This window comes from Ischnura elegans, chromosome 2, assembly GCF_921293095.1.
Source record: "Ischnura elegans chromosome 2, ioIscEleg1.1, whole genome shotgun sequence".
Classification (NCBI taxonomy): Eukaryota; Metazoa; Arthropoda; class Insecta; order Odonata; family Coenagrionidae; genus Ischnura; species Ischnura elegans.
In genome coordinates, this window is record NC_060247.1 from 99,003,597 (window position 1) to 99,027,549 (window position 23,953).

General features: G+C 39.1%; 1 non-coding gene across 1 annotated transcript; it reads left to right on the forward strand.

The window, feature by feature from the left end:
* The first annotated feature begins 969 nt into the window (after window positions 1-969).
* LOC124154780 lies at window positions 970-1,132 on the forward strand. The gene has a single exon (XR_006864032.1). It is a non-coding gene; the product is annotated as a U1 spliceosomal RNA (small nuclear RNA).
* The last annotated feature ends 22,821 nt before the right edge of the window (window positions 1,133-23,953 follow it).

Consider the following 23,953-nt stretch of genomic DNA (forward strand, 5'->3'; position numbering starts at 1 on the left):
TATGCAATTTCCCTATTATCACTCTTCCATAAACGGAGTACTATTTCGGGAAGAATTCACTGTGTGAATCATCATCATCTGTTAGCCAGCTTTCTGCTCTGATAACGACGTAACACTTCGTACCATGAATTAAACGATGGAATTCAGGAACCTTATCTTTGAAACTACGGCATTTAAAATCTGCCACGACTATTTCTGCAAAAGTCTTGATATTCGTTAGTATTTCTGATTCGCTCTTGTCGATTGAGTTATTCTTAGGCCCTTTATTCCTACTACCTGGAACTGCAGAATTTGGGTCGAACGGAAGTACATTTTAATGAGCGTCCGCTGATGTTGGAGCGAAACTCAATCTTACTTAGAAAGTGGAAGAAACGCGGAGTATTTCATCCAACGTTCTTTTGGCCTTCTACCCAGATGATAATGCATGGACAAAATATTCGTTGGAAAAAATTGTAAGAAATAGGAAGAGCTCCGTAGGAGCCAATCGATGGATGGAATGACATTTTCTTATGAATATCGTTAACTTCCATCAAGTCACACCGGATTTAATTAGCTTCGTTGCCGATTGTCTGAGGATGACGGTTGCGCCGGTAAATTTAACGAACGTTTCTTGTCTATGACCGTCTTTGAAAAATGGCGTTACTTATTTGACGGAAGGTGACTAGAAATCAAAAGTTATACATCCGCAAGCTTTGCATCGGTCGGATCAGGCGCGTTATGAATTTTGAAATTGGCGCGTTCGAACGTAATGGAAAAGAGTTAAAATTGGCGACAAGCGATCGAATATACGTTAACTGACTTATATGTTATAACCATAACTAGGTTAAAATAGTTCTTCATGAGAGTGTTTGAATTTCAATTTGTTATATATTACAAAAGTATTGTAAATATTGGAAAACTTTAGTTTACTTATCACAATGCAGCTAAAGGCGAGTATTGGGTGGTGGCTCAAGTGTACCAAGTGTTTGCATACTTACCTGGCGTGGAGGTTAACGGTGATCTATTAGGCCGTTCCTCCGGGATGAGGCTTGCCCATTGCACTCCGGGCGTGCTGACTCCTGTGATTGCCCCAAATGTGGGTAACTCGGGCGCGTAATTTTTGGTAGTAGGGACTGCGTTCGCGCCGTCCCTCCATAACTGGTATTCTCGAGTAGTGATGCAAAGTCGATCATTTTGGTGGTTCAATTTTTTGATCGTCTTTGTCATACGATGATTTTCAAGAAATTTACCCAATCTGCGCTTTAAGTCCCTTTTTGACTTGGCAACGCTGCAGCCATCAACTTTGGGGTGGGATAGGCTAGCCCTCTCGCTCGACGCTCAACAATGGCAAACCCTGTTCTGACCTGGGAATGGGGAATTTTCACATTTTTTAAAAACCCTGTCAAAATGTCGTAAACCTCTAGGAAATAATATCTACCGGGGGAAATTTCATTACTAGCAGTAGTTTTTGAGATATTAAAGGTCAAAATGGAGGAGTGGGGGGTGTGAGCGAAAGTAGTGTGTCCAAGAGGAGTGACGTCATTTCTCCCCAAACAGAGTTGCTAACGCCCGAGGCATGGAGTTAGGAGATTGTTGCGGTATGCCTATGCCAGGAAGAAGTTGTTTTTACCTACGTGAAGTGCTTTTATGTCGAATTATAAATGTTACGTGATGCCTATTTGTTCAAATACATCACGAAATTATTTATTAGATATATTCGTCGTTATATTAGATTATATTCGTAGTCATGAATAATGAATCGAGAAGAATGTAGTGGTTTAAGGCGATGAAGAGGAAGAACGGTCTGTTGACGAAAACGACGGAAGTTGTTTCTAAAGATCACTTTAAGTAATTACAACAGAATTATGTTGAAAAATGACTTGAGCGGGTAGTGCGGAGGACGTGCAGCTGCCCTGTTCACGCAGTACCCGCCGGTCGCTTGCATGGTGTTTTTGCTGAGCTATCAAAGGTTGAAAAAAACGGCCGTCGTAATATCCGATGGCTTAAAATTATTGTATTTTTTGAATTTATCAATGATTAATCATGATAAGAATACGTACAGTAGGCCAAGGGCCCAGCTAGGAATTAAGGCCAGGGGGGTATTCAGGCGCAATTAATACTGGGAAGCCTGGGGGTATGGCTTACCCGCCAGGGTGGGAGCGGGAGATGCGGGGGCCCTCCACCAGAAAATATTTCAGATAAATGGTTTAAAATGGTGAGTTTTTACGGCCTTCTGAGGGATATTTTATTAATCCTTACACTATTCTACAAGTAATATTAATCCAATTATGCAAAATAGATTAAACTTAAAATATCTCTGAGCTCTGGGGGGGCGTTATCCCCCAAACCCCCCTCGCTGCGCCACTGCAGTAGGCTACCTTGCCCCTCTCCGAAATCAATTGATTAACATGCATAGTATTCCTATCTGAACTCCCTCAAAACCATATCTGCTACCTAGGAGCGTAAAATGTGTACGAAACTCACTGATATATAACTACTACTTCCTCCAATCAACTGACTTTGTGCCACAGGAGGAAATGCAACCTGAGGAAGTGGTGGAAAGTCGAGTTCAGGAAAAGTACTGCCAATTGAAGCCTAAAACAAAAACTGTTCGTATTCAGAAAAAAAACCTGTTTCTGCCAATGCTGCTAATTCTCCTATGAGGTTCTTCCGCCTGTAAAAGCTAGATGGTATTGCAGCTAGTGAAATTAGCAATTCAACTACTGAAGAAGAGTGTGATAAGTGATTCCTAATTTGGCGGCAGCCTATTCAAGGATAGCCAGGTGAAATTATTTTATTGTCAATTTGCTATCACGAAAGACTGGGTTACTTTTCATGGTTATGTCAAGGAAAATTAGACTCAACGAATCCCTCAATATTTTAGCCCAGTAGATCTCAATGTCTCGCCCTCGACAGCGGCACAATATTTCTCTGCTTCCATTATTCCAGTGGTTAGTCTTTTGAAAAATCTAGTTTTTTGGTTTGACAAAAATAAGACGATGCTTAATATGCCAATTCCCTTACCTGCTTGCTATTCGCATGCAATGTCAATTATTGATTGTTTAGAAATAGAAATTGAAAAGCCAGGTAACCTAAATTGGCTAAGTTTAACCTGAATAGGATTATAAAAAATAGATCAGTCCTCACTGCAGTGAGTGACATATAACGCATTTTCTCTTTTATAGACCTTTTTTTTTTACTACGATAAGTATATCAAACTGCGCTTAGTTTATTACGCTGCGAAAGGTATAATGCTAAAATTAACCGAAAAAAAGTGAATTGCTAAGGTAATTATAAAACGGTTTTTTTACAGAAATCAGTGCAGTATACTGCTGATAGTACAGAAAAATAGATATAATGTTTTTCAAAGGTAATTATTTCAAAGGAATCAGCTTTTAACATTACTGTAAAATTAATGGAATGTTTACAGCTCAAATATTTCTATCTAAACTCAATAAAAAAATCATATGATTCTTCTTTAGAAAATTTTACTTCGAGGGGTTATGGTGGCTGGGTAAGATAGATAGTTTTCGCTTCGACTGAATTTCTTGAGCAAATTCCTAAAGGCTGTGGGGTAGCGGCAGATCGTGGCTTCAAACAAACTGCTCACTCATTTAGTGGTAAAATTTGAGAGTTAATTAGACCATCAAGTGTTTCCAAAAATGAAAAGATCTCTAAAGATGAATTAAGCTAACTAAGCAAATAGAATGCTTTAGGATACATGTTGAGAGAGTAATAAGAAAGGTCAGAGAATATTGTGAGAATAGCTTGACCTTCATTCCTGCATTGATAACCATTTGGTGCAAAAACAGGATTACAGGATAGCTTTAAAAGACAAAAAATTCTACCGTAACGATATTCGGGTTCTGCCACAATGATGGGGAAAATTTGAAGGTAGCGTCGGAAAATACTTTGAATGATTCATTTAAAACCATTTTTTCAAAATAAAGTTGTATTTTTCATTTAAAAAACAGCGAAATTACCTTAAATCTGTGCACATAAAGCATTTGATAACATTCAGAATCAAAAAGCTGATATACTGAAAGCAAAAATCATAACTCATATCATATCAACTGCATTAGCAGTAAATAGATGCAGCAATATTTCATGCAGAAATTTTGAATAGAGGCCAAGTAGTTACTTCTGCATTCGTAAAAGCTGGCCCATTAATGATTAAAAAAAACTAGAAAAACATACCGCGAAGCCTTCACTTCTCTAAATTATGCCACCAAAAAGTCCTGGTTACTTTTAAAATATATTATGGAATCCTGCTTTGGGAGATTATCGCAACAGCTTACACGAAACCGTCTTCCATTTCGCAAATATTCGATATATTCCTTTTCTACAAATATAGAAAATGGATGAAAATTATTTTACGTGACTAAATAACATCATAACATGTCTCAGAGAAAACACGAATTAAAAAAATACCGACATATTCACTTACTCAACGAGTGCATCATTGTAGCTTCTGCGGCAGTGCATGCGAACGATAACGACGTAGGGAGAAATGACGTCACCAACAATCAGAGCTAACTTCGCGTTTGCAGACGGATTTCGCTGTTTTAAATGCATTTTAATGATAAAATCAATGGTTTAAAAGAAGTTTGATTAGTGAAAATGGATTCCTGGTGAAAATTGCTATAAGAATCATGTATTATTTCGATGAAAAAATTTTCATGCAACTTCCCCATTGGAAAGTTGGAAAAAATTGAAACAAATACGTCCACATTCATGCAAAGGAAAAACTTGCAAACTGCTCATACAGACAAGATGAGAAGGCATAAAGGCCGCTTTATACGGTGAATTTTCATTCGAATGATGCGTTTTGTGATCTCGTAACGAAGTACATAATAAGTTGTTTTCGCTGCAGGGCAACGATGATTATGCTTCAAGATAGTGCGCTCTGATCACAAGTAAACTTACTCTTCAAATGACCATATCATTTATATTATTCACGGAATCATTCAAGCAAATTAGGACATGCTTGAAATTTAATTCTTATGTGTTCCTTCAATGATGAGAGATAGGCAATATTGTGATTTCGTAGGGGAGCCAAGATAACGTAACGGCTCATTTTCGTTCTACTGTGTTCACCGAATAAACAGAGATTTTGTCATTAATTGGGGCTCTCAACCCAAACCTTAGCGCTCATCTCATGTAATATATTTTAATAATTGTAAATCATACAAAATATTGAAGCAATCGAGGAGAAAAACGACGTTTTTATTCATTGAATATCCCGAATGTCATTTCCGAATTACCCATTGTAGACAATTGATGTTTGTGAATTTATGTTCTCTCAAAGTACATATTATTATTTGAGCTTTGCATATGGTTACTTTGCTTCCAAAATTTTAAATATGATCTTAAAATTCCGAGGTGTATGCCAATGGCAAGATGGACGCTGTGCGCTCATATCATTCACGGAAATAATTCAAGCAAATTAGAACAGGCCTAAAATTTTATTCAAATGATAATTCGAACGCAGGAAATTTCCGTTATACACGGTTAATGATGGTCATTCGAAAGATCATTAGAATGATCTTGCGAATGAAAATTCACTGTTTTAAGCGGCCTTAAAAAAGGAAAATTTCTGAAGCATGAATTAAGGAATACGTAAGTCAGTAGGATACACAACAAGTCAACAAAGCTATTAGTAAATTCTACATCTACACCTAACACCATGGTGTTTGGCAGGGGGCGACCAATCTTCAACATGCAGCATTGAAGACGAAACTCCATGCAAGTGTAGAACTAAAAAGAAAAACAAAACATGCAGAGAGTCGTCCGAGGGAGTGACGCGAATAATTCTAGTAATTGAGACACCTTTACTATTGTTAATAGTACGAGGGAAGAATAACGATTTAATATCTCTGATTTGCAGTCTATTAATACAGAGTCGTCCTAAAATAATCGTAGCTTACTGTGTACTACTTCGCCAGTGTCGTTTATGTAAAGAAGGAATATGAGTGGGCCAATGACACCACCCTCCATACATTTTCCCGGTGAAATACTGTTTCGTCGTATCGGACTACACAAAATTGGTGAAAGATGTAAAATATCTGTGATTGAGAGTTCGTGTTCTTCTCAGTGGTAGTTGTCTGCTCGTTTCAGCTATATCCCCTATTACAGTGGTACCGTACCGTATGTTCGCTGAGAAACGATAATGGTTGACAAACAGTTCTGATAAAGCCAATTTATTAAATTCCTACTTCAAGAGCGTGTTCACCGAGCCTTCCGATAACTCATCCAAGAAAGCTGACTATCTGACGAAAGATGCCGCCTATTGACATTAGAGCCCACGGAATAGAAAAATTGCAAGGCGGGAAAACTAAAAAATCTTGATGAAATCTTCTCGGGAAATCAGCCGGGTGATGATGGCCATTGCTGCCAACGTTTCGATGGCCTTCTCTGCCATCGTCTTCAGGGCGAATGAAGACGATGGCAGAGAAGGCCATCGAAACGTTGGCAGCAATGGCCATCATCACCCGGCTGATTTCCCGAGAAGATTTCATCAACAGCATTCGCCGGGAAAGAACCAAATCCTTCTAAAAAATCTTCTTATACGACCAAGTGTGACCGTTGATTTAGGTACTAAACGTAAACCAGAGACTGTATTATTTTATAATGAAAATGAATTCGAAGAATGTAGAGTAGACCAAATGGCGAGGCTTCTGCTCATTATATCCAAGCATGCCAGGACAGGTATAAAGCTGAAAGTCTCCCATTTCATATAAGTTATGTTGAAATCTCCGCCTACATTCAAGTTAGTAAGCATAAAATTTTCCAAATCCAAGGTCAGGGCACAGTTTGGCATTCTTGGCTGTCGGACGCTTTGGGCCCGAGAGGGTTTTCTCCCCTCACCCCACAGATGATGGCTGCGCTGAGATCATTATTGAGTCTAACCCCTAGATATTTCACGGATTCAACTGCCTTTAACTGCGTGCCCCGAATGATATAGTTACGCTGTAGGGAGTTATTCTTCTTCCAGAAATTCATTGCGACGCATTTTTCCAAATTTAATTCTAACTGCCAAGCATCGCACCAATCTTGGATAGCAGCAAGGTCATTCGTTAGTTCATCTATATCTTTGCTGGAACGGATTTCTCTGTAAACTACAGCGTCGTCTGCAAATAATCGTAACTTGCTCTGCACTACTTCGCCAATGTCGTTTATATAAAGAAGGAATAGGAGTGGGCCAATGACACTACCCTGAGGAACGCCAGAAGTGACTCTAACCTCATTGGAGACTGCACCGTCTAATACTACTCTTTGGACGCGGTCGCTCAAAAATTCTCTAATCCAGGAAATGACATCTTCGTCTAGACCATAAGATTTCAGTTTTATTATTAACTTTCCGTGGGGTACTTTATCAAATGCCTTTTTGAAATCAAGGAAAATCGCGTCTACTGGAATGTTGTCTTCCCCGGAGGCTAAAATATCGTGGGCGAAAAGCGCTAACTGAGTTTCGCACGATCTGCTTTTCCTGAATCCATGTTGAGTTCCCATTAATAAGTTTTGCGCGTCTAGGTGTTTCATTACCGAGCTGACTACGATGTGTTCAAGGACTTTGCAAGAGATGGACGTTAAAGATATCGGCCTGTAATTAGATGGCTGTTCCTTGTCTCCACTTTTAAATATAGGCGTTACATTAGCGATTTTCCAGTCATTAGGTACTTCGTGTTGCTTGATGGATTTACTGAATATTAACTACAAGTAGGGGGCAATTTCTGAGGCTAGTTCTTTATATACGCGAGGAGGGATTTCGTCTGGACCAGGTGATTTATTTGGACTAAGCGATTTCAAAATATTTTCTATTCCGAGCGTACTAATGTCAATAGCTGCCATCTTATGAATACAGGGATTGTCATCGGTCTCGGGTGAGTTTTCGGAAGGCTCCGTGAACACGCTCTTAAAGTAGGAATTTAATAAATTGGCTTTATCGTAACTGCTTGTCAACACATCTCCATTGTCGTTTCTCAGCGAACATACGGTAGATCGTTTACCTTGAACTTCCCTAACATATGACCAAAATGCTTTTGGGTTATCCTGTAACTGCTCTACTAGTGTTTTTCTTTTAAAATTCGTGAACGCATTCCTGAACGCTTCCTTCGTGGCGGCTTTAGTCATCCTATATTTTTTAATTATTAGCTCACGTTCATTAGCGGATAAATCCGTGCTGACTTTTTTCATTTTAGCATGACACGCTCTCTGTCGCCTCAATGATTTTCTCACTTCCGCGTCGTACCATCTCGGTTCGCTGCCTTCTTTTACTATTTTACTAGGGATGTAGCTATTTATTCCCAAAGTTACGAGCGAAAGAAAAGCTTTCCAAGTATTCTCTACATTTAACTTTAATACTGATTCTTGAAACTCGGGGAAAGCATTTTTCAGATGACTCTTAAACCCATCAAAATCAGCTCTTTTAAAAATGAAAACTTTACGCTCTTTTTTAAAGTTTACAGCGGTATTTAGAGAAAACTTTGCAGTTACTACCCTATGGTCACTTATTCCTTCGACAGTGCCAACGTTTATTACCTGATGTGGTATATTTGTCGCTAATAAATCAAGAATATTTTCTCCTCTGTTTGGTGCGGATGCTATTTGAAACAATGAATTAGATGTAAAAGTGTGTAATAAAGCCTCGCAGATCACTTTATCCCTCCCACCAGGAATGAAGCTATAAGTCTCCCAATCTATAGAAGGTACGTTGAAATCTCCACCCACAATCAAGTTTCTTTCAGGATACTTGGATGCTACGCTGTTTATTTGATTTTGAAAATCCAACATTGACGTTATATCTGAGTTAGGTGGTCTGTAATACGAACATAATAGAGTAGTTTTGAATTTTGGACATTTAATTAAACACCACACAGATTCAACGCTGGTCTCAGTTACGGTTATCGCTTGGCTGACGATTGAATTCTTTACAGCTATAAAAACTCCGCCCCCAACTCGATTAATTCTATCTTTCCGATAAACAGTGAACGATTTTGGGAAGATCTCATTGTCTGAATCATCATCTGTTAGCCAACTTTCTGTTCCAAAAATGACGTTACACTTCGTACTATGAACTAAATGGTGGAATTCGGGAATCTTATTTCTTAAACTACGGCAATTAACCACAGCCACGATTAAAACTTCGGAAGTAGTATTATTGCGATTCGGGAATAATTCTGATTTGCTTTTGTCGAATAGACTATTCACAGGCTCTATACCGCTGATAAATGGAAATGCATGTCTTATTGTCTCACTATCAAAATGACTTGAGCCTTGACTGCCTTTGAACGTATTGCTCGACTGACGCTTCTCGTGCTTAAATGTAATACCTGAAACGCTGATTTTTCTTTCTACTTCTCTATTCTCATTTCTGGAAGAATCTTTGTCTGTGAAAAGTTTTGAACTTACCCCTTTATTTTTCAACCCACTAATATATCTACACTCTGCCCTACTCTCTACTCTAAAAAAGACCTACAGTGCTCAAACATGCTACTCGCTACACGACTAGCCGACTCGGCCGTGTAATGGACTCCCGAACGGTTCAGAGGGATCCGACACGATCGGATTGCCGGCCTAAGGTCCACGAAGGAGGCTCCGATGTCCGTGCAGAAACGACGCAGCCTCTGGTTTATGCCTTCCACTCGGCTCCAAACCTGAGAACCACGATCGATCCTCGGGACAAGACTACAAATCGAAAGCTCTATGCCGACCCCAATGGTCCCACCCACCCGCTTCACTTCGGCATTCAGATCCCGGAGGGAATCTAGAATTTCCTCAGATCCACGGAAGGTGGCATCATTGACGCCGACATGAGCCGTAGCCACCGAGAGACAAGAGCTTTGTTCGCGTCGCTGCAACTTCTGCACTTTCCTGCACCTTTCTGCCACTTTTGCGTTCGCGTCGCGGAAGTTGCAAGTGACGAACGCTGTTCGCGTCGCGGGTGCAGGTTCAAAAGGTGCAACTTTTATCTGCACCTTTTGCACCAGCTTCGGAGGTGGAGCAAAAGGTGATACTTCAGGAATCATGGGTAATAGCAGACGAAAACAGGCGGAAAGCAAATGGCCATGATAGATAATTGGAAGGTATTTCATTTTGACGTTACTTCTTCGGAAATAAAACATCTGATATTTGAAATACATCTGACTGGGTGAAATATTAATAATAATAAATTTTTTCAAGTGGTTAAATAGTAAACACAAGCGAACTTATGATATATAGTCAAATGAAATGGACGTTTCTCATTAAACGTGGCGAAAGTGCTTATTCGAATGAAAAATACCTTAGTTTTAGCATAGTAACCTATCAATAAACAATTTTCTAAAACGATTTGTTCGCGTCGTCGACTATATACATTTACTATAACTCCCACGGAGGACTGATGCCAATCCAATAGCAATTTTTTAAAACGTACCGTAGGTATACATTCTTTTCTCGTGAATGAAACAGTATCGTGAGTGGATCCATGTAGTGTTGTTAAAATGACAGCTATACCAATGTAGACAAGCACAATGAATTACTCTTCGATGAGGATGGAGTGGTATTTGTCGCTATGGTAGGTGATATTGTGATTAATAAAAATGTTTTTTTGCCACAACTGACACTTAGAATTATGACTTCGAATAATATGACGTCTTTCACACCACCAACCTTCTCAATGAAATGCACTGATATTCCGTTAGTTCGATTCATGAATGTTAATTAATCTTTCCGCAGTATTGAACGAGTTTTCATTATTTTTCACCATGATTTCTATGAAATAGATGGTCGTTTACAACGATAATAAAATACTATCTCAGATTCTAGATAGGGGCAAATATTTCCTCGACGATCTTGGGAATACAGAGGTAATACTTATATTATATACGACCCTGAGGCCATTGAACCAACGAACCACTTGGACCAATATGGAATGAGGCAGCCACAAATATCCTTTCATTCATATGGGCAGTATAGGTACGAAGGAAATGCCAGACACAAAAATATTCGGAGAATGCCTTCCAAATTGCCTTTGGTCATTACACTTAAGAATTTCATTACGGACCACTTCGTGTTCCCGAAAAATTCGAACGAGATTAGCAATTAGTCTCGGTGGTCACGAATCCTTTTAAAAAAGTTGTCAAGTTATTTTCCCCATCTACTGGAAGTAATCGAGTAAAGAAATTAATGCGTAATAAAAATGTAATAGCCTTTAATAAAAACAACTAGCATAACTAAAAGGCGTATATGAAGTGAAAAGGAAATGTTTACATCTAAATGGTAACTTCAGCTCATTGACACCTTTCTCACACCAATTAATAAACTTAGGTCTAGGATATCGATATCAAATTTGCCATAATTGCAAAAGCTTAAAACCTTATTCTTAATAAAGGAAGACGCAGAGGCATTTGCAACGTAATGCCAATACAATCAAACAACAAACAAGCAATAAACAAATGTGTTCAACATTAGTTCAACCAGAATCATAACAAACCCGAGTAAATCGCAACAATTACTGGAATAACACGTTATATCTATCCCGCGGCTGAATGAAAGCTGGGAAAATAACATTACAGTCTTCATAAAAATCCTCTTCGACAATGTTTATTATAATCATGTCCCGCGCCATTTTTGTTGTTACGTTGCCGTTCGCGTCGCACGAGTTGAACCTTCCTGCACCCGCCTGATTTTCATTGCACCTTCCGGTGCAGAAGGTGCAGATGGAGCAAGCGACGCGAACAAAGCTAAGGCCTACGCAAGCGAGCAGAGAACGTCGGTGACGTCAGGACGAGTGGGGTTACAAATGTTGTTAGGGAGTTGTTGATGGAAGGATAGTGGCATTGTCGAAGAGATAAACAGAAGTCGCTTGAATGAGTGAGACGTGAAAATACAACTGTAATTTGAAGAAGTTAAAGAGGTTTTTAGCAGTGGTTCGTTCTACGGTCGCAGTGGTTGTTACTGAAGTTCTACTAAAGTGTAAAAAGTGGTGCAATTATCCTAACTACCGCAGTGTTTCTGACTGCCGAGGAAATTACAAGACGGGGCCCAAGGTGTCTGTTTTCAATTTCCCGAGCGATCCAGAAGTTCGAGCAAAATGCATTCGTGCCATTATGAGAGAAGAATATGAGCCAACAAAGAACAGAAAGGTACGTATTATAGAGGTATTGATGAAAATGTGTTCAAAAGAATTTTCGGTTTTGTTTAAGATGCCTACTAATTATCTCGATGAAATTGCCGAGTTTAAATTTTAAGGACATGAATCGATGGATACTTTTGAAGTCTCCTGAGTGATAAAACATTATTAAACGCTCCTGTGTTAGTTATTGAAAGTCTTTTCATAATGATCGCAGTGACGGAAAAGTTATTCCTTGTTAAATAGGTAATTCGACAAATTTATTTTAGTCATGAATCCCATTCGGTGGATCGAAGGATATCATTTAATTCAGATTGCTTTAAGCAATTACTGAAAGGTTGTTAATACGGTAATAAGTAAAGGTAGCACAGTCATGGTGAAATTACTCCGGTACATAAAAGATCTTTGTTTTCATGTCACCGTTTGATGTCGATGAAATATTTCATGACTAAGTATAAATATTTACTCCTATCATTTTATTGTTACACTACCTGAAATCGTTATTGTAGGCGCCCCAGAACGTGGATTTTCTCAGAGGTTCATGGTGTTTTTTGCACGGCTCTGTAAAATTAATCTCGCGGGTTATAAATAATGAAATGAGAATTCGAGTGGCAAAATTCACTTAATTAGAATTTCTTTTAATTTAATTGACAGCAGTCAAAGATTTCCTGAACTTGGAAGTGCGTAAACTATTTTCATTTTATTGTTTAGTGGAGTCGAAGAGTATCCATTTCGTCTTTCTTGCCAATTATTCAAGTAATTAATTAATTAATCGTAAATAAAAGAAGAACGTCCGTGGTAACATTTAAACAAATATAAAATAATCCAATTGGTTAGAGTAGCATTTATTAATCGCTCTTTTTTTATTGAAAGGCTCATTGTATTGATCGCAGCGCTAGAGAAAAGTCATTGCTTTCTAGTTAAAAAGTTGGGCAAATCGTCAAATTTTATTTATTCATGACTCGTATTTGGTGAATCAATTCTTATTAATTCCTGTAAGTCATAATTCTCAATTATTCATAGTTAAACAAATATTGTTATCGGTGATTGTTTTTCGGGTTCATTCCGCGTTGACTCATATTTTGCGGACGACAGTTTCGGGCGCGTTCCAGCTCCCGTCTTCGGGTCCAAATGATTGGACATTATCATTGATTATCATTTGGACCCGAAGACGGGAGCTGGAACGCGCCCGAAACTGTCGTCCGCAAAATATGAGTCAACGCGGAATGAACCCGAAAAATGCAATCACCAATTAACTCACCGCGGAAGCCCCCGTAATAAATATTTTTGGCATTGGTGTCCCTACACACGCCTTAGTTTTCTCTAGGTTAAAAATTAAAGACATGAGTGGTAGAAAAAAAAACAGAGTAAACTAAATTAATAGTAATCCAAAATATCATGTAATGGGAAGTGAGGGATTACATTTTTATATGGGCGTAAAGATGTAAAATATTTAATTTGATTTTTGTACTGCGACCTAAATAGTGAATTGCATTACTTTCACAGGTGTGTGCGAAGAGAATTTTGCTCCTCATCGCATAATTCATGAATTAGAGAAGTATGATGAGAGGACAGCGAGATTACTTTCCGCGCCATTGGAATAGTCACGACTGAGACGCTGTGCCATCCTTTCTTCCCTATTGCCCCAGCTACCTGTCTTCCCAGGCAAGAATACGGGAAGCGCAAGCAAACGAAGGAGACATACGATCGAGAGAAAATTATTTCAAGCTTAGTGAATATTGGAGAAAAGCTTCAGTTTCTTGATTTGTGAAATGTTTGGACAGTGGTTCATAAGCATGACTGCATACTTGTTCCGAACACATTATCCTCAATCCCATACCTTGAATTTAGCACTCTGTTGTGGTAAACGAGAAATGCAATGTTAGTGCTAATTTTGAAAAAGTTCAAATTTTAAAACTAGGGAAGTTTAGTTTACCCAAGAAAGTTGATAATGTTGGAATCTTAGGTGAGATTTTCTCCCAAATGTCTTGATCTGCCTCTTCTGGTAGATATAGCAGTGACTCCTTTGTCATTGCCTCTGATTACGGAAAATATGTTATGCCAGACAGTGATCCCTGTTATTACTTTATTGGGGAACATCTACCCTTGAAATCTGCTAGTAAGCCTGACTATTCCACAGATATGTAGATATCCAGTACAATTCATCTCTCTCTATCTCTCAGCTCCTGCTTAAAAGTAAAAGTACCAGGGAAATGTGTACAGCACCATTCGAGAATGTCCTCTGCGATGTGTACGATTACACTCTTGTTTTTATGATAATAATAAACATCTTCATACACAACTGTTGACATCCTTATTTATGCATCACTTCCACTCTCCTATGATCTTTATTTTTAAACAGGTCCTTGGTATCTAGATAATCAATATCGGAGAGGAGCTCTTCAAGTAAGTGAGCTGTCTAAAACTATCGGAGTGATTTATCGAGAATTTTGGTTAAAGCCTTTGCCAGCTACTTCATTCCATTTACATTTTAAAACATATTAATTAATTTCTCGTGGAATAATTTACCATATACTTGGAGGATCTAATGTTTTCCAAATGATCTAATGTTGCTTTCCAAAGAATTCGCCGCGGCAAAAATGTGTTATTGAATAAGAAGTTCGAGTAGTGCGTTTGCTTACTTTCGGTGGTTTAGTTTGCATTGGTAAATACATAAGTACGTAAAGAGCTGAATAAAGTGAATCTGAAATATTTATGGTAAATATTTTAACGTAGCAAAGTAAATGCGAAGGAATTCGAATATCTAATTGGAAAGAATTACGCTCAGTCCCGTTGTGATCGTTCAAGCGAACGACGAGTTGCAAGAATCTAACCCTTCTTGTCGTGACGTCACGGCTGGTTGCTCAGGCCTTGTCTCTCGGTGGCTACGCATGAGCCACAACCCGCAGTCTGGAGCACTTCGTGCCCCGTACCGCCGCACCAACCGCCTGCGTCACCTGAGGAACACCGCCACCAGGGATGCACCATGGTGTTACACGGTCGCTTACACCCTCGCGGTCTGCCCTCTCCCGTAACGGGACCATCACACGACGGACATTGCTACTCCCTAACACTATGATCCCCCCCTTCCCACTCTGACGCCCCTTCCTAGGTGCCGGTTTCGGGGTAGGAGTAGGCACGTCAGGCACCTCGGAGTTTCCATCCGACAGCAACTGGTACCTGTTCGAGACGGGGACGGGATTTGCCTCAGCATCCCCCATACCCCGTCTTAGAGTGACACTACCACCGTCCCTCCGAGACACGACCCTCCAAAACTCAGATTTACGGGGTGACGTGACCCCGTCATCGAGAGATGGACCTCGAGGAAGGCTCTCGATCGACCAGCCGCTATTTGCAATCGGGCGAACCCGTGCAGCCCCTGTGGCACGGCGACCTTTCGAAGAACCACCCCTCGGACCATTCCCCTCAGCGGTATCAGCCACCCTTTCAAACCCGGGATACCAACTCCAAGTTAGGTGACTAACGCCCTAGACCGCACCGCCATGGCCGTAGGATTTTGGTCATTTTGGTGATTCAATCATTTTGACTCGAGTCACATAATTGATTCAATCATTATTGTACCTACAGTGTACAGGCTACTACCAACAGTATAATAAGGATGTCTTATTCATCTTTTATGAATAGTAAGATATTCTTTACGAAATATATAGCTAACGGTTTGAATCATGATGGTTTGAATATATAATAAGCAAAAAAAAATGCCGATGGGATTTTAATAATTACCCCTTATCAATTCCTTTACCATATCAAATTTACTTAATTATCGTAATATGAGCTCAGAATCAGACATTTTCCCTCAAAAAAATATATTGCCTAATTTTCAATAAGGTTATTCGTTCCTTTTGCGGAGAGCTCATTCATTGGAATTGGACAAAGTAGCAGGAATAGCATCGCCACAAATCACCGACGACTTTTAAGGGTGATCTCCTCGGTGATCGCAATTACAGTTAACAATCACCGTTAGTGATGAGTAGCAGTCACAGGTATCGAAGTGATTAGAATATTCCGCTCATCAGCCTGAATCGATTTAAGTAACCTTCGCGGTACGGCGGTACCTCGTACTAGAGATGGCTTGCCAGTCTTGCCACTCGTGAATAGTGATGGGTCGATCATGAACGATTCGATCAAAAAGATTGAATCACTAGGTGAATCAAATGACTCATGATTCATTTCGTTAAACAAGTCGATCATCAATCACTCCGACTTCCGATTTCATATCAATCATCCCGGTTTCCGGTTTATTTCGAAATTTGTAACGATCGATGCTTGATCTCTTTTCGACAGGGCAGAAATAGTTGTGAGAAAATTAAATACTATGTTATAAAGAACTGAATACTTGGTTAATGTCGCTCTCGTGGGGACCACCGACGGTCAGTCCCTCTAATGATGGTTCATCCTCGACTAGAGCCTAATCCGACCCTTTCCCGGGGTCCGAGCTCACGACGGATGGACCCAAAACACCGGGAGGGCCTCGATCGTGGTTCTCTGGTTTGGAGCCGAGTGGAAGGCATAAACCAGAGGCTGCGTCGTTTCTGCACGGACATCGGAGCCTCCTTCGTGGACCTTAGGCCGGCAATCCGATCGTGTCGGATCCCTCTGAACCGTTCGGGAGTCCATTACACGGCCGAGTCGGCTAGTCGTGTAGCGAGTAGCATATTTGAGCACTGTAGGTCTTTTTTAGAGTAGAGAGTAGGGCAGAGTGTAGATATATTAGTGGGTTGAAAAATAAAGGGGTAAGTTCAAAACTTTTCACAGACAAAGATTCTTCCAGAAATGAGAATAGAGAAGTAGAAAGAAAAATCAGCGTTTCAGGTATTACATTTAAGCACGAGAAGCGTCAGTCGAGCAATACGTTCAAAGGCAGTCAAGGCTCAAGTCATTTTGATAGTGAGACAATAAGACATGCATTTCCATTTATCAGCGGTATAGAGCCTGTGAATAGTCTATTCGACAAAAGCAAATCAGAATTATTCCCGAATCGCAATAATACTACTTCCGAAGTTTTAATCGTGGCTGTGGTTAATTGCCGTAGTTTAAGAAATAAGATTCCCGAATTCCACCATTTAGTTCATAGTACGAAGTGTAACGTCATTTTTGGAACAGAAAGTTGGCTAACAGATGATGATTCAGACAATGAGATCTTCCCAAAATCGTTCACTGTTTATCGGAAAGATAGAATTAATCGAGTTGGGGGCGGAGTTTTTATAGCTGTAAAGAATTCAATCGTCAGCCAAGCGATAACCGTAACTGAGACCAGCGTTGAATCTGTGTGGTGTTTAATTAAATGTCCAAAATTCAAAACTACTCTATTATGTTCGTATTACAGACCACCTAACTCAGATATAACGTCAATGTTGGATTTTCAAAATCAAATAAACAGCGTAGCATCCAAGTATCCTGAAAGAAACTTGATTGTGGGTGGAGATTTCAACGTACCTTCTATAGATTGGGAGACTTATAGCTTCATTCCTGGTGGGAGGGATAAAGTGATCTGCGAGGCTTTATTACACACTTTTACATCTAATTCATTGTTTCAAATAGCATCCGCACCAAACAGAGGAGAAAATATTCTTGATTTATTAGCGACAAATATACCACATCAGGTAATAAACGTTGGCACTGTCGAAGGAATAAGTGACCATAGGGTAGTAACTGCAAAGTTTTCTCTAAATACCGCTGTAAACTTTAAAAAAGAGCGTAAAGTTTTCATTTTTAAAAGAGCTGATTTTGATGGGTTTAAGAGTCATCTGAAAAATGCTTTCCCCGAGTTTCAAGAATCAGTATTAAAGTTAAATGTAGAGAATACTTGGAAAGCTTTTCTTTCGCTCGTAACTTTGGGAATAAATAGCTACATCCCTAGTAAAATAGTAAAAGAAGGCAGCGAACCGAGATGGTACGACGCGGAAGTGAGAAAATCATTGAGGCGACAGAGAGCGTGTCATGCTAAAATGAAAAAAGTCAGCACGGATTTATCCGCTAATGAACGTGAGCTAATAATTAAAAAATATAGGATGACTAAAGCCGCCACGAAGGAAGCGTTCAGGAATGCGTTCACGAATTTTAAAAGAAAAACACTAGTAGAGCAGTTACAGGATAACCCAAAAGCATTTTGGTCATATGTTAGGGAAGTTCAAGGTAAACGATCTACCGTATGTTCGCTGAGAAACGACAATGGAGATGTGTTGACAAGCAGTTACGATAAAGCCAATTTATTAAATTCCTACTTTAAGAGCGTGTTCACGGAGCCTTCCGAAAACTCACCCGAGACCGATGACAATCCCTGTATTCATAAGATGGCAGCTATTGACATTAGTACGCTCGGAATAGAAAATATTTTGAAATCGCTTAGTCCAAATAAATCACCTGGTCCAGACGAAATCCCTCCTCGCGTATATAAAGAACTAGCCTCAGAAATTGCCCCCTACTTGTAGTTAATATTCAGTAAATCCATCAAGCAACACGAAGTACCTAATGACTGGAAAATCGCTAATGTAACGCCTATATTTAAAAGTGGAGACAAGGAACAGCCATCTAATTACAGGCCGATATCTTTAACGTCCATCTCTTGCAAAGTCCTTGAACACATCGTAGTCAGCTCGGTAATGAAACACCTAGACGCGCAAAACTTATTAATGGGAACTCAACATGGATTCAGGAAAAGCAGATCGTGCGAAACTCAGTTAGCGCTTTTCGCCCACGATATTTTAGCCTCCGGGGAAGACAACATTCCAGTAGACGCGATTTTCCTTGATTTCAAAAAGGCATTTGATAAAGTACCCCACGGAAAGTTAATAATAAAACTGAAATCTTATGGTCTAGACGAAGATGTCATTTCCTGGATTAGAGAATTTTTGAGCGACCGCGTCCAAAGAGTAGTATTAGACGGTGCAGTCTCCAATGAGGTTAGAGTCACTTCTGGCGTTCCTCAGGGTAGTGTCATTGGCCCACTCCTATTCCTTCTTTATATAAACGACATTGGCGAAGTAGTGCAGAGCAAGTTACGATTATTTGCAGACGACGCTGTAGTTTACAGAGAAATCCGTTCCAGCAAAGATATAGATGAACTAACGAATGACCTTGCTGCTATCCAAGATTGGTGCGATGCTTGGCAGTTAGAATTAAATTTGGAAAAATGCGTCGCAATGAATTTCTGGAAGAAGAATAACTCCCTACAGCGTAACTATATCATTCGGGGCACGCAGTTAAAGGCAGTTGAATCCGTGAAATATCTAGGGGTTAGACTCAATAATGATCTCAGCGCAGCCATCATCTGTGGGGTGAGGGGAGAAAACCCTCTCGGGCCCAAAGCGTCCGACAGCCAAGAATGCCAAACTGTGCCCTGACCTTGGATTTGGAAAATTTTATGCTTACTAACTTGAATGTAGGCGGAGATTTCAACATAACTTATATGAAATGGGAGACTTTCAGCTTTATACCTGTCCTGGCATGCTTGGATATAATGAGCAGAAGCCTCGCCATTTGGTCTACTCTACATTCTTCGAATTCATTTTCATTATAAAATAATACAGTCTCTGGTTTACGTTTAGTACCTAAATCAACGGTCACACTTGGTCGTATAAGAAGATTTTTTAGAAGGATTTGGTTCTTTCCCGGCGAATGCTGTTGATGAAATCTTCTCGGGAAATCAGCCGGGTGATGATGGCCATTGCTGCCAACGTTTCGATGGCCTTCTCTGCCATCGTCTTCATTCGCCCTGAAGACGATGGCAGAGAAGGCCATCGAAACGTTGGCAGCAATGGCCATCATCACCCGGCTGATTACCCGAGAAGATTTCATCAAGATTTTTTAGTTTTCCCGCCTTGCAATTTTTCTATTCCGTGGGCTCTAATGTCAATAGGCGGCATCTTTCGTCAGATAGTCAGCTTTCTTGGATGAGTTATCGGAAGGCTCGGTGAACACGCTCTTGAAGTAGGAATTTAATAAATTGGCTTTATCAGAACTGTTTGTCAACCATTATCGTTTCTCAGCGAACATACGGTACGGTACCACTGTAATAGGGGATATAGCTGAAACGAGCAGACAACTACCACTGAGAAGAACACGAACTCTCAATCACAGATATTTTACATCTTTCACCAATTTTGTGTAGTCCGATACGACGAAACAGTATTTCACCGGGAAAATGTATGGAGGGTGGTGTCATTGGCCCACTCATATTCCTTCTTTACATAAACGACACTGGCGAAGTAGTACACAGTAAGCTACGATTATTTTAGGACGACTCTGTATTAATAGACTGCAAATCAGAGATATTAAATCGTTATTCTTCCCTCGTACTATTAACAATAGTAAAGGTGTCTCAATTACTAGAATTATTCGCGTCACTCCCTCGGACGACTCTCTGCATGTTTTGTTTTTCTTTTTAGTTCTACACTTGCATGGAGTTTCGTCTTCAATGCTGCATGTTGAAGATTGGTCGCCCCCTGCCAAACACCATGGTGTTAGGTGTAGATGTAGAATTTACTAATAGCTTTGTTGACTTGTTGTGTATCCTACTGACTTACGTATTCCTTAATTCATGCTTCAGAAATTTTCCTTTTTTAAGGCCGCTTAAAACAGTGAATTTTCATTCGCAAGATCATTCTAATGATCTTTCGAATGACCATCATTAACCGTGTATAACGGAAATTTCCTGCGTTCGAATTATCATTTGAATAAAATTTTAGGCCTGTTCTAATTTGCTTGAATTATTTCCGTGAATGATATGAGCGCACAGCGTCCATCTTGCCATTGGCATACACCTCGGAATTTTAAGATCATATTTAAAATTTTGGAAGCAAAGTAACCATATGCAAAGCTCAAATAATAATATGTACTTTGAGAGAACATAAATTCACAAACATCAATTGTCTACAATGGGTAATTCGGAAATGACATTCGGGATATTCAATGAATAAAAACGTCGTTTTTCTCCTCGATTGCTTCAATATTTTGTATGATTTACAATTATTAAAATATATTACATGAGATGAGCGCTAAGGTTTGGGTTGAGAGCCCCAATTAATGACAAAATCTCTGTTTATTCGGTGAACACAGTAGAACGAAAATGAGCCGTTACGTTATCTTGGCTCCCCTACGAAATCACAATATTGCCTATCTCTCATCATTGAAGGAACACATAAGAATTAAATTTCAAGCATGTCCTAATTTGCTTGAATGATTCCGTGAATAATATAAATGATATGGTCATTTGAAGAGTAAGTTTACTTGTGATCAGAGCGCACTATCTTGAAGCATAATCATCGTTGCCCTGCAGCGAAAACAACTTATTATGTACTTCGTTACGAGATCACAAAACGCATCATTCGAATGAAAATTCACCGTATAAAGCGGCCTTTATGCCTTCTCATCTTGTCTGTATGAGCAGTTTGCAAGTTTTTCCTTTGCATGAATGTGGACGTATTTGTTTCAATTTTTTCCAACTTTCCAATGGGGAAGTTGCATGAAAATTTTTTCATCGAAATAATACATGATTCTTATAGCAATTTTCACCAGGAATCCATTTTCACTAATCAAACTTCTTTTAAACCATTGATTTTATCATTAAAATGCATTTAAAACAGCGAAATCCGTCTGCAAACGCGAAGTTAGCTCTGATTGTTGGTGACGTCATTTCTCCCTACGTCGTTATCGTTCGCATGCACTGCCGCAGAAGCTACAATGATGCACTCGTTGAGTAAGTGAATATGTCGGTATTTTTTTAATTCGTGTTTTCTCTGAGACATGTTATGATGTTATTTAGTCACGTAAAATAATTTTCATCCATTTTCTATATTTGTAGAAAAGGAATATATCGAATATTTGCGAAATGGAAGACGGTTTCGTGTAAGCTGTTGCGATAATCTCCCAAAGCAGGATTCCATAATATATTTTAAAAGTAACCAGGACTTTTTGGTGGCATAATTTAGAGAAGTGAAGGCTTCGCGGTATGTTTTTCTAGTTTTTTTTAATCATTAATGGGCCAGCTTTTACGAATGCAGAAGTAACTACTTGGCCTCTATTCAAAATTTCTGCATGAAATATTGCTGCATCTATTTACTGCTAATGCAGTTGATATGATATGAGTTATGATTTTTGCTTTCAGTATATCAGCTTTTTGATTCTGAATGTTATCAAATGCTTTATGTGCACAGATTTAAGGTAATTTCGCTGTTTTTTAAATGAAAAATACAACTTTATTTTGAAAAAATGGTTTTAAATGAATCATTCAAAGTATTTTCCGACGCTACCTTCAAATTTTCCCCATCATTGTGGCAGAACCCGAATATCGTTACGGTAGAATTTTTTGTCTTTTAAAGCTATCCTGTAATCCTGTTTTTGCACCAAATGGTTATCAATGCAGGAATGAAGGTCAAGCTATTCTCACAATATTCTCTGACCTTTCTTATTACTCTCTCAACATGTATCCTAAAGCATTCTATTTGCTTAGTTAGCTTAATTCATCTTTAGAGATCTTTTCATTTTTGGAAACACTTGATGGTCTAATTAACTCTCAAATTTTACCACTAAATGAGTGAGCAGTTTGTTTGAAGCCACGATCTGCCGCTACCCCACAGCCTTTAGGAATTTGCTCAAGAAATTCAGTCGAAGCGAAAACTATCTATCTTACCCAGCCACCATAACCCCTCGAAGTAAAATTTTCTAAAGAAGAATCATATGATTTTTTTATTGAGTTTAGATAGAAATATTTGAGCTGTAAACATTCCATTAATTTTACAGTAATGTTAAAAGCTGATTCCTTTGAAATAATTACCTTTGAAAAACATTATATCTATTTTTCTGTACTATCAGCAGTATACTGCACTGATTTCTGTAAAAAAACCGTTTTATAATTACCTTAGCAATTCACTTTTTTTCGGTTAATTTTAGCATTATACCTTTCGCAGCGTAATAAACTAAGCGCAGTTTGATATACTTATCGTAGTAAAAAAAAAAGGTCTATAAAAGAGAAAATGCGTTATATGTCACTCACTGCAGTGAGGACTGATCTATTTTTTATAATCCTATTCAGGTTAAACTTAGCCAATTTAGGTTACCTGGCTTTTCAATTTCTATTTCTAAACAATCAATAATTGACATTGCATGCGAATAGCAAGCAGGTAAGGGAATTGGCATATTAAGCATCGTCTTATTTTTGTCAAACCAAAAAACTAGATTTTTCAAAAGACTAACCACTGGAATAATGGAAGCAGAGAAATATTGTGCCGCTGTCGAGGGCGAGACATTGAGATCTACTGGGCTAAAATATTGAGGGATTCGTTGAGTCTAATTTTCCTTGACATAACCATGAAAAGTAACCCAGTCTTTCGTGATAGCAAATTGACAATAAAATAATTTCACCTGGCTATCCTTGAATAGGCTGCCGCCAAATTAGGAATCACTTATCACACTCTTCTTCAGTAGTTGAATTGCTAATTTCACTAGCTGCAATACCATCTAGCTTTTACAGGCGGAAGAACCTCATAGGAGAATTAGCAGCATTGGCAGAAACAGGTTTTTTTTCTGAATACGAACAGTTTTTGTTTTAGGCTTCAATTGGCAGTACTTTTCCTGAACTCGACTTTCCACCACTTCCTCAGGTTGCATTTCCTCCTGTGGCACAAAGTCAGTTGATTGGAGGAAGTAGTAGTTATATATCAGTGAGTTTCGTACACATTTTACGCTCCTAGGTAGCAGATATGGTTTTGAGGGAGTTCAGATAGGAATACTATGCATGTTAATCAATTGATTTCGGAGAGGGGCAAGGTAGCCTACTGCAGTGGCGCAGCGAGGGGGGTTTGGGGGATAACGCCCCCCCAGAGCTCAGAGATATTTTAAGTT